Source organism: Schistosoma haematobium, chromosome 1, assembly GCF_000699445.3.
Source record: "Schistosoma haematobium chromosome 1, whole genome shotgun sequence".
Lineage (NCBI taxonomy): Eukaryota > Metazoa > Platyhelminthes > Trematoda > Strigeidida > Schistosomatidae > Schistosoma > Schistosoma haematobium.
In genome coordinates, this window is record NC_067196.1 from 67,789,435 (window position 1) to 67,800,675 (window position 11,241).

At 37.1% G+C, this 11,241-nt stretch overlaps 1 protein-coding gene across 2 annotated transcripts in view; it reads right to left on the reverse strand.

Moving 5' to 3' along the window:
* MS3_00001939 (uncharacterized protein) overlaps positions 1–5,076 on the reverse strand; it is a 69,625-nt gene extending 64,549 nt beyond the window's left edge. For both annotated transcript variants that reach the window (XM_051209459.1, XM_051209461.1), the window contains exon 1: positions 5,029–5,076. The gene's annotated coding sequence lies outside the window, so the exon portion shown is untranslated. The remainder of the gene's footprint in view (positions 1–5,028) is intronic.
* Between the last annotated feature and the right edge of the window lie 6,165 nt (positions 5,077–11,241).

Genomic DNA, 11,241 nt, shown 5'->3' on the forward strand with positions numbered 1-11,241 from the left:
AAAATTCCATTTAAGATGTTTTTCAAATCGTCCGAAAATATAAGTTGTTTGTCATTTCAATAATTGTTTAAATCATATAATTTATTTGCAAGCAAACTGTTTTGATAACGTATTTATTACACCGGCTTAATTGGTTAAAATAAGATTTATATAAAAATCAGTGAAGTTTCATATTCTTTTAAAGTGGGAATGTGATTCCGATATAAGATTTTACGAAATTATTTTTTTTCATACTATAGCATTCTATCATAAGAATCTAAAGATGTGTTTCATCATATATATATACCGTTTCTCAACAGTTTTTGTACGAATTTATTTACACTTTGGAATCAAAGGTTTGTCTTCCTAGTACTATTTGTCTTATCAGATCTAAAATTCCAAGAATTATTAATAATATAAGTCAGATGAGAGGGAAAGATACGGACGAAAGTGGTTGGGTTACACTACGGAAATACTTGTTTATTCGCTGGTAGTCTGTTTCACAAGGGAATAAAATAGATTTCCAACACATTATGATTAACAACTGTTATCCAGAATGTAATAACTCCCGGTTTAAATCATATTTAAACATAATATTGTGCTATATTTATAATTATAAATTAGATATATACTTCTTACCTCTTACCAAAGGTTTAACTGTCCTCAAGCGCTGATACCCATAACTTGGGTAAACAATTGTGACTTTTAAAGATTAATTAGTTTTGAATAACAAAGGTCAAGTGGTACTTGTGCTGACTAGATTTTCCTAATATTTTCGTATCAACGGCATTGTCCTATAAGATCACGTTGAAAATGCATCTTAAAATATTGTCAGTAATTTCTCTAGTGATACAAAAAATAATTTCATGGACTCATACACCGTATAATGTATGTTCAGTAGTTGGGAATGAGGTATTTATGCTTCTGCTAGGATAGTCAAGGTTGTATATGACAGCATAGTCAAAATTTATCAGGACAATGTGATGGTAATTTTACTTAAGTGTCTAAAGTTGTTGTTCCTGAGTATGTGAGGTCAAACCTCTCATAAAATATATAGCAGTCATAACAATGCGGAAGTTTATATTCTGCAAATGTTTTATTAACTAACATGTATCAACTTAAATTGTGAATCAATATATATTAATAAAAAAGTTTAGAGGAAAAAATGCTGCTTTTTTAACGATTTAAAATCATCATAGAATGTAATGCGCTGTAAAAATCATTAACGGGGAGAAGTTATTTCTATAAAGTATGTAATAAATGGGGCACTTTATAGTTAGGTCTGAAATTTTAGGCGAAAACATAAAACACATATACAAAATATAGAAAACCCATCCACTTTACAACAAATTATCTTGTTATTACGGGCAATAACATAAATGGGAGATCTAGCCCTAATTGTCAGTCTGTCCTTGGATTTTTAAATAATTGTTCTGAGCTTTTCCTACATTAGGATCAACTTGTCTTTATATTACTCACATACCTTCATTCTTCACAATATAGGGGCGTTTATTCTTGCGGAACCACGCTTACAAATATGACTGATCTGCCTCTGGGAACAGTATTAATGAAACCATTTATGTACATTTTAGTTTGGAAACGAATGGTAATCATTTATGTATTTATTCAATCAAAGGTATATGAAGTAACTGATGAGTAGATATTAACCAATGTTACTTCTTTATAAAATAGTTTCGTAACGTTCTAATAGAAAACTGAGCCTCATATTCACTGTTTTAAGGCTTTTACAAACGACCTTTATTTCTGGTTAATTATGAAGTATTTATCTTCTGTCAGTAAATAAAGTGGTGGTACACCGAGATACATGTCGTCTTAAATAAAAAATAAAGTCTGTTTAATACTAAAAATGATGGATAAGCATAATGACGTCAGTTGGCCGTATAAACACAAGCGCACTCATCTATGCCTTTGTGAAATAAGAAGTAGATGTTCTCAAGCACTAATTCAGTGGGTTTAGTAGAAGTGACATGAAACTAAACAAGATGTAAAACAGTTTTTTATCTGGTTAGAAACACTAAAGAATGAGCCCTTATCCAGCTGCGCTGTCATATATACTTGATAATTTGAGTATACTGTTGGCAATGAAAATGTTTATACAGGTCTAATGTGACAGATGAGAAGATATAAAATTCTGAGGTACGATAATTCCTCAACCACTTACGCCCATAAGTAGGTTATCAAGGTACCCACTAACTAGATAAATGGTTCAATATTTGTATTCATCATAAATGTCAAGTTCATTTGGCTGTTGAATCACTGAGATTTGGCGAAAGTTGAGTAATAAGCATCTATATAGGGTTGCTTCGCCCTAAAAAAATTAATCTTAACTAGGTAAACATGTGACAATTCATTTGTCATAGATGCACGCTTAGGTGTTGTAGAATATAACCGTCTAGTAGCTCAATTCTTTCGAAAGTATGGCAAAATTCAAGCATCATCGTAATAACAGATAATGTTTCCGGATAATATTTCATTTGACTGATAAGTGAAGTATTTCTAATGGACTATTTTAGATGTTCATATGGTGGTTATCTTAAGAGTTTTCAGACTTTAAAATTTTTAAATTAAATTTAGTGAATTTGCCTTTTTGGTCAAAGATGAGTAGTATCCTGTGATTTTAGACCACAAAACGTTTTTTGCATATACTGTCTTAACTAACAAACAAAGTGAAAGTAGGTTAGATAGTAGTTTTGAGGGTTTTAAGGATAAGCAAAGTGTTACTTGTGTAATTCACGACAGATTTACAGCAATTAAGAGTATATAAGAGCATTAAGGATGGATAAATACATATTACTGCATGATTGTCAGCTTGACTGTAGAATAATACACTCAATGTTTGAACCCCAGATTTTGTGTTTCTTATGTAATTAATTCAGTTGAATGAAATGTATTGCTGAAAGCTGGAAACTAACTTTAAGAAAAGTAACACTCAGCTTGAACATGATTAAGTACCAGAGATTATAGTAAGTGCAATTACAACTAGCAAGAATATGGAGAAAAAAATCATTTTCTTTAATGTAATGATAGTATAAAAATAATTTCTTGTTTCACTAAAATGTCATTCTGTTTCAATTTTAACTTTTTACTGAAAATCTCTGGAGATGGTTAAAACATACTTATTTTGTAATTAGCTTTGGCTATTATTTGCATTTCTTTATTAATGCACATAATTTGTACAATTACCACTTTCGTTTTTATTTTCGAACACCCCACATTGAGTACCGCTCAAAAATACACTGCTGCACACACATGCTCTTTTTTCTCAATTATTCTTGACAATTTAAGTAACATCCAGTATATTTTTGTGTATATATTTTATATTTAATGTAATAAAACGGGAATTTTCTCTCGTAGAAACTTTGGAATTGATGTATTTCAGCCCACCATCAATCCAAGAATAAAATACACGTAATGAATAATTAGAAAACAGACCTACTGTTTAGTTTTCTATCCGCTCTTTATGTTAATGGTGTACTTTTTGCAATCTTAAGATACTTTTTAAAGTCGTGACCCATTGTGTTAATTTATAAAATATTCAGCAATGCATAAACAAAGCTTCTGGTTTCGAAGAAACCTAAGTGATTTTGTCAGAACAACTTATGTATCAGGGGTACTTTTAAGAACACAAGTCATCACAAAATGTAGTACTGCCCTCTATAAGCAGTGAACAATACTTCAGGAAGTTTAAGTAATTATATCTTAAATTTATAAAGGCTTATATGGGCTATGTAGTTTAATAATATAACTAAACGTGCTACTTTGAAGACTGTTCTTACAAATTTATTGGTAAAAGTAATGGTAAATGCTGACTACAGAGTTTTGCTTTTGTCAGACCTCAAATTGTGGCAAAATTTTAAGTGGTTTTCTAGTTTTACCTTGGAAAAATTCCCATATTGATCAAAATACCACCGCATCTATTTTTACCTAATATGAAGCTAGAAAAAGATCTTCATTTTTGTAAAATGTTGCAGTTTATCCTAGAGACACCGGCCAGTTGTAAAAAAAAGCGTCAGGAGTATGAAATTCCTTGGCTTCTTACAAACAGTTTATACGGACGTGTTTCTGTTCTTTTACCTAAGAGATATTTGACGTCACTTATGTACCAAAGACAGTTAAATATGAAACACAAAATGAAATCTAGGTAAGCACAAGACACTTTTATCACAGGTGCAGAGTTGATATTTTGTCAGTATCTATATCAAATGTTGCTAAAGAGTGGTTACTTAAAATATTAGATATCAATGATATGATTCGAGAAAATAAAAATTTGTGGAATGACAAATTATGAGGGGTTCAAAAACTTAGCATTTAAAACACGGTAAAAAGTAAGTGCATTTGCACCATCGTAAACTATTCTGAGACATGTTATTCAAAGTCTTTAACTACCGACTCCGATGGTCATGAGAACCTTAGCCAGGTGGTTTACACCTATTAACACGATCTGACCCGGTTGTCAATGACTTCACGAACTGAGGCCATTTCTGGTTCAGTCACTCCTAGCTTTCTTCTACATTAGGAAACACTATATGTCGAGATAGATGATGGTCGAGCTTTCGTAACACACGTCTCAACCACCTCAGTTGATGGGGATCTGTTGCCTTGCCAGTCGATTTCCCATCCTTATCTGGTAACATAATCCTAACTCAGGCATTACTTACTTCGTGGTCTCAAAATACATGAGCAATACACTGAAGACATGTATGAACGAATCACCGGTAATCTACAAATACCATCTACTCTTGATGGTCATGTTTCAAATCTACAAGGGACTTCTGTGTAGTGAATTAATTTTTTGGTTAGCAGACGGATATCTCTTCTACGCCACAAGTGACATAACGCGACAAAAGCCAGCCAAGCTCGAGATTGGCTGCAGGGGTGGATATAAACATAAATAGTCTGAGACCATATTGCGAAGGAAAAATCCATCTAAAACACACAAAGAAGGAAATATTCTCCATAACGTGGATATTGTTAGTTTCAAAACATTCTTCTAAAAGCAATATTTGCAAGGATGCTATGCTAACTCACAGGAACTCGTATTTATTTCAGATGTCCGCTAGAGATATCGACTTAAACACCAAATCCAATTTCAGATAATGTATGTTGAGCTTACAAAGACAAAAGATTTCAATACTGAAGACCACAACTAATCATATATTTCCATAGAAAATTTATGTTTGAAATAGCGTTTGCACGGATATTTTTTTCTGTTGTATTTAGTCATACTAATTGCATTCTCTACATTCTTCAACTGAACCTTACTGCCAACTTTTGAACGATTCAGGTAATTTCTCCAATTTACTTTGATGCTCGAAACTATCACCTTCACTTTTTATCGCTTTCCATATCTTATCATTGTAAACATAACAAAACCGATGATGATAGGAGGCTAGAAAGGTCATTTACATACAGAAAAACAACACTGGTTCCAAAACTGCACTCTGAGGCACTTCACTAACCACGGTTTCCCATGTAATGGTATTGGTCATCAGCACACACTCCTTAAAGCTGAACGTGAAATAACAGGGAAAACAGTAAATGCCAACAATGTTGAACGTTGGAATATCCATCCATTCAAATGGATGGCATGGCTCAGCCTCACAGACGTGGTCGTCCTGTATAGTAAGCAATGCTCAAGCATACATAATCATACATTCGCAGCAATACTAAAGGTACAATGATACAGAAAAGTTGTTATTGTACGAATGACTCAGTCCGTTAAATAAGTTGACAAAAAGACTTGACCGAAATAAATGTGAACAAACTCAATTACACGTGAGTTGCTATAAATTGGCACGATACAAGTCACAATAGACAATGATGTCACTTCCACGTAAGATCTTCTAGGTTAGGTTTTCAGATCATGACATAACTACAATTTTAGAATTTGGTCTATAATTATAATAGTTCTAATAACCAAATAGACCGTAATTGTACATTAGTGAGCGCGACTATAGAAACGCAGTTTTCTTATTAGTCCTCATTGTCACTTGAACTTTGTCAATCAATTTTTTTACATTTAGATGGTGGTTGAAGGTAGTCGACAAGAAACCCTGGACCCGGGTTTGGTGCTACTTGGCACTCGTCAGCAAGGTGTACCCGTAATCTTGAGGGAACTGGTGCTCCCTGACGGGTTCAACACCGTGTCACCTAGCTTCACAGTCAGAGAAGTTACCACTGAGCTATCCGAGCCGCGACCGACCTCCTGTGGGACCGAGATGTAATCACAATTGATTGATCACTGGGTGGTGGTCAATGTCATGTGTGTCAAGTCCTTATTGGTGCAGATTGAATGCAGTGTGGCCACCTTTCGACTACCTCCAACCACCATCTAATCTCACAGTAGTTCATTGCCAAACAACCAGGACAATACTTCAGAAATATACGGTGAGCTATGAACAGTACCACTACATTCGGCTAGACAATTTTGATCTCACCCTCACTCTTTGTTGACGCCCAATTAGGGAGTCCTTTGTTCAAATTAATAAATTTCCCTCCATTCCGATACTACTTAACTTATAAAACAGGCGGTTGAGAGGAGTTTTGTCGAATGCCCTGATAAATTAAATGTGGGCTACATCTATAGGTAACTTTTGATCTCCAACAACGCACCGACTGTCACGGGCTACTAATAAGTTGAAGAGACATAAACAACCTGTTCTAAAACCATGCTGTTTTTCAGAAAAAAAAGTGGCTTTTGTCTAGATACTTAAACAACTCCATTCGAATAATTTTTTCTAAAAGTTTAACAACCAAACTAGCCAGACTTGTAGAATTCTGGTGTACTTCGTAATTAGTACAATTATAATAATGGACCTGGTTAATAATTGTAGATTTGTCACGATGTATAAACCTAATCTATACGATCTTACGTGGATGTCTCATAATTATCTATTCTAACTCATCGTACAGTGTCAATTAACAATATGATGTTAAGCGCATCTGGAGAATACATTTTGGTTAGAGATAGAATAGCGTATTTAATATGAATAAAATAGATAAGCTATATAATAATGACCACGTCTGCCAGACTGAGCAATGCCATCCGAGCGAAAAATGTAGTCCTGATACGGAATGAACAATCAAATAACAAAAATAGCTTAGCGAGGGAAAAATACTGAAGATGCCACAGGTATTCGGACTTTGATAACGCTTTAACCAGTAACACCTATATGAAGCGTACCCACCAAGTGAAATCAAAAGACAGAAGCGAGGAGGTTTGAAGATATATTTGATATGGTATCAATATATCGAGAATCGTCTGATCTAATCCAGCTCGGGATTGCAGGGGTTGTTGAGCACGGAGTTCCCAATCGTGATCTGATGCGGATGCATGACTGAGCGCCTTTAGCTAGGTGAGTCCATTAAAACATGTAGTCAGCATCCAATGTCGAAAACTTACAGAGCTATTTATTTTGGAGATTCATTCGCCGCTACAGATCACTCCCCGCCTATCGGGGTGATGATGACCCTAAGACGTGGCCAGCCAGAAGTTTAAACCCAACTAGTTTTGTCGTTGGTAAACACTTCTGATAGCTTGATAAGTTTAGCAGCGTCTGGTCGTCTTTCCTTACCATAAGGGACCATGAAGTACAATATAGTGAAAAATATAGTGTACAATGAAATTTTTTGGTTCCTCGTTAACCTCAACGTTCTTTTTATCTTTTCCAGCCGTTCTGGAAAAGAAAAAAATATGTAAGTGCATGTCGAAACAAACTCGTACGCGCTTTAAGACACAAAATGGGCGAAAAGTGTAAATAACGTAAAAGCAAATTTTACAAAATGTTTTTTTGTTTTTTTTAAATATACATATTAGCCAAATAATAAATATATACAAATATAAACATATAAAAATTAATTTTTTTATATATTATATATAATGCCATGGAAAATCGGGATGAAACGAAGTGTTAACTAGTGTCTTACGTGTAATAGTCGTTTAAATGTTCTGGAAATCTTACTCTTCTTCCAGGACGCGTTGTTTTAAGTTTATTTTCAGATACTGTCGAAGTACCATTGAGCGTGTTGGTTGTCGGATGAAGTATTACAATTGTCGGAGTCGTGTCGATCGATCGTCCCGAAGGAAAATCGACGTGGATAGAATTTCCTTCTAAATACGCTGCTTTGAGACGATCGATGCTGATGCTATCGTTTGTTCCGTTCTTATCGATTATATAGTACTTAGGTTCGCGTTGAAGAACTTTGAAAGTCCCTTGTATGCTGATTCGAATGGTCGTCGATGCGAGTCTCGACGAACGAAAACGTGTGTACTATATCGTAAGTCAGGTTGAACGAAAACATCAGTTGATTGCGGTCATGTGGAAACAGGTCTAACTGAACGCATTGCGTTTGTAAGCCTGTTCACGTAGGAGGTTAGATCCATGTTCATTGAAGAGGATGAAGGATCCACGAATTCTTCTGGAAGTCGAAGTGTCATTCCATAAACGAGTTGAGCCGCAGTGTATTCAATGTCAGCTTTTACTGCATTGCGAATACCTAGTAAGACGAGTGAAAGAGCGTCACTACACCGCGAAATGTTTGCAGCTGATAGTGAAGCTTTTAGTTGCCGGTGAAAGCGTTCTACCAACACGTTTGCTTGTGGGTGGTAGGCCGTCGTTCGGAAGTGAGTGATTCCCAATAGTGTGGTCAAAAAACGGAAAAGTCCAGATTCGAACTGGCGTCCACGACCTGCGTTGATGGTTGAAGGGCAGCCAAAGTTTGCTACCCATCTTTTTAAGGCACAGCTTAGGGATTGTTGACGATAGCTCATGATGAAGTCAGTGTCTTCTTTTGGAAGCTGGGCGAGTTTAAGAAGGTCGATTTCTTGAAAACTGTTCACGGAAGTTATGGGAGACAAAGCGTCTGCGACTACATTATTTGCTCCAGAAATGTGTTGAATGTTGAAGAGCTCAAAGAAAAGGTAATCGGTTTATGATCAGTGGGAAGGGTGAATTCACGGCCTTCGATATAGTGTTGAAAAATGCCGTACAGCACAATACATAGCTAGGAGTTCCCTACCGAATGTGCTGTACCTCGATTCAGTGTCTAGCAACCGTCTAGAGGAAAATGCCAAAGGTTACCAAGAGTTGTTGACCCATTGTTGTAAGACTCTCCCGATTGCTGAGTTGGATGCGTCTACTGTGATACTAATGGGTTCTTCAGTGTCCTGACGAGCAAGCATTGTTGCCTGAGCGATAAATTCCTTAACTTTGGAGAATGCTTTTAGCGCGGTGTCGTTCAAATTGATGGATTTCGCATTTCCACGAAGTTGGTCGGTAAGAGGTTTCATGAGCAACGCGCATTTCGGTATGAATCATCTGTAGGAACCTACAAGGCCGTTAAACGCGCGTAATTCCTTGATCGTGGTCTGTTCTGGATTATCCAGAATTGCCGCCACTTTGGTTCTAAGGGGTCGAATGCCTTGAGCATCTATAGTGTGTCCTAGGAAGTCTAATGAGTCAGTTCCGACTTGGCATTTCTGAATGTTTACAGTAATGCCATGTTTTTGTAGTCGATCGAAAACAAGATCGAGATGCTGGAGATGTGATTCTCTGTCCGAACTTGCGATTAGGCAGTCGTCAACATACGCATGTACGAAGTTGAGACCTCGAAAAACGTCGTCTATGAATCTTTGGAATGATTGAGCAGCGTTTTTTAGACTGAAAGGCACTCGCAAAAATTCATAGAGTCCGAAGGGATTAATGATGGCGGTTTTCGGTATGTCGTCAGTAGCCATAGGGATTTGGTTATAGGCTTTAACCAAGTCGATTTTCGAAAAGACAGTTGTACCTTTCAAGGTAGCTGTCAAATCGTGAATGTGAGGCAACGGGTAACGATCGGGAATGGTCTTCGCATTCAATCGCCGATAGTCACCAGTTGGACGCCAATCGTTGCTGTCCTTTTAAGGGACCATGTGCAACGGAGATGCATGTGGGCTATTTGACGGTCGTATGATTCCTAAGTTCATCATGTGATCGAACTCGGTTTTCGCCAACCTTAGCTTTTCAGGAGCTAGTCGTCGTGCTTTAGAGAATACAGGTGGTCCTGTAGTCGTGATGTGATGTGTAACGTTGCTGGTTACACACGGCAATTTCGGTTGCGTTTGTTGTATCCCAGGATACTTATCGAATAGTGGTTGATAAAGTGGGTCTATCGTATGCTTAATTGTGACTGGGGATAATCTGCAACCAGAAAAAGAAGTTACGCAAACAGATAAACCAGTGTTTCCGTCTACTAGTCTCCGTTTGCGAGTATCGATGATTAGATTATAGTGTTGTAGAAGGTCTATAACAATGATTGGCATGGAAACATCTGCAACAACGAAGATCCAGTGAATGGGTTTGCGTAAACCCACGTTAAGGTAAACGTACCTTTTGCCATACGTAGCGATAGGTTTTCCGTTTGCCGCCTGTAAGTTTAAAACCGATTCGTGAAACCGGTCGTTAGGGTTCTCTGGGAAAACGCTAACTTCTACGCCAGTGTCGACGTGGTAGCGAGCTGTCGTTGTCACATCTGTGACGAATAACAGACAGCTATGTTCGTCGGCTACGGTTGCCGTTAACGCGTGCCCACTTGGAAGTTTCCCGGGTTGTTTTTCGTGTCGGTCGGCTTTGAGTTGGGAAACTTGCAGGGTTTTCTGCAATTTCTGGAAGACTTTCCATACTGGTTATGATGAAGGCACCACTCGGGATTATCCGTCTCTCGTGGTATAGAGAAAGGGCGTCTACTTGAAATGCTTTACATGGGGTGTTTGATCGCTTACGGTCGTTACGAAATTTAAGACAACGCGTAAGTGTATGACACAACTCTGTTATATCATTCTGGGTCGTTTGAGGCTTTTCTTTGACTGAAAAACCTCGGTAGTAGAAGATTTGGTGATTTCTAAGATGCGGTCGGCAGATGCAGCCAACTCGTCTAAGGCGTTGTTGTGAAACGAGACAAGCACAGCTTGCACCTGTTGAGGAAGTTTGGACAAGAAAAGTTGTTTGAATAGGCCATCATCAAAGGTTCTTTGGCCGATAACCTCTCTCATTCGTTGCGACATGTTCGTCGCAGAACCGTGTTGCAGGTCGATGTTATTGAGGAGTTGGTCTGACCTTTGTCTATCGGTTAGGTCTCCGCGTTTAAGAATAGAACGTTTCAGCGTTTCGTAAGGTTCAGAAACATCACTAGTAAGCATACTGTTACGTACTTGTTGAATTCGCGCAGTAGTGCCTTGACTACTGCGAGGAAGTCTGCACG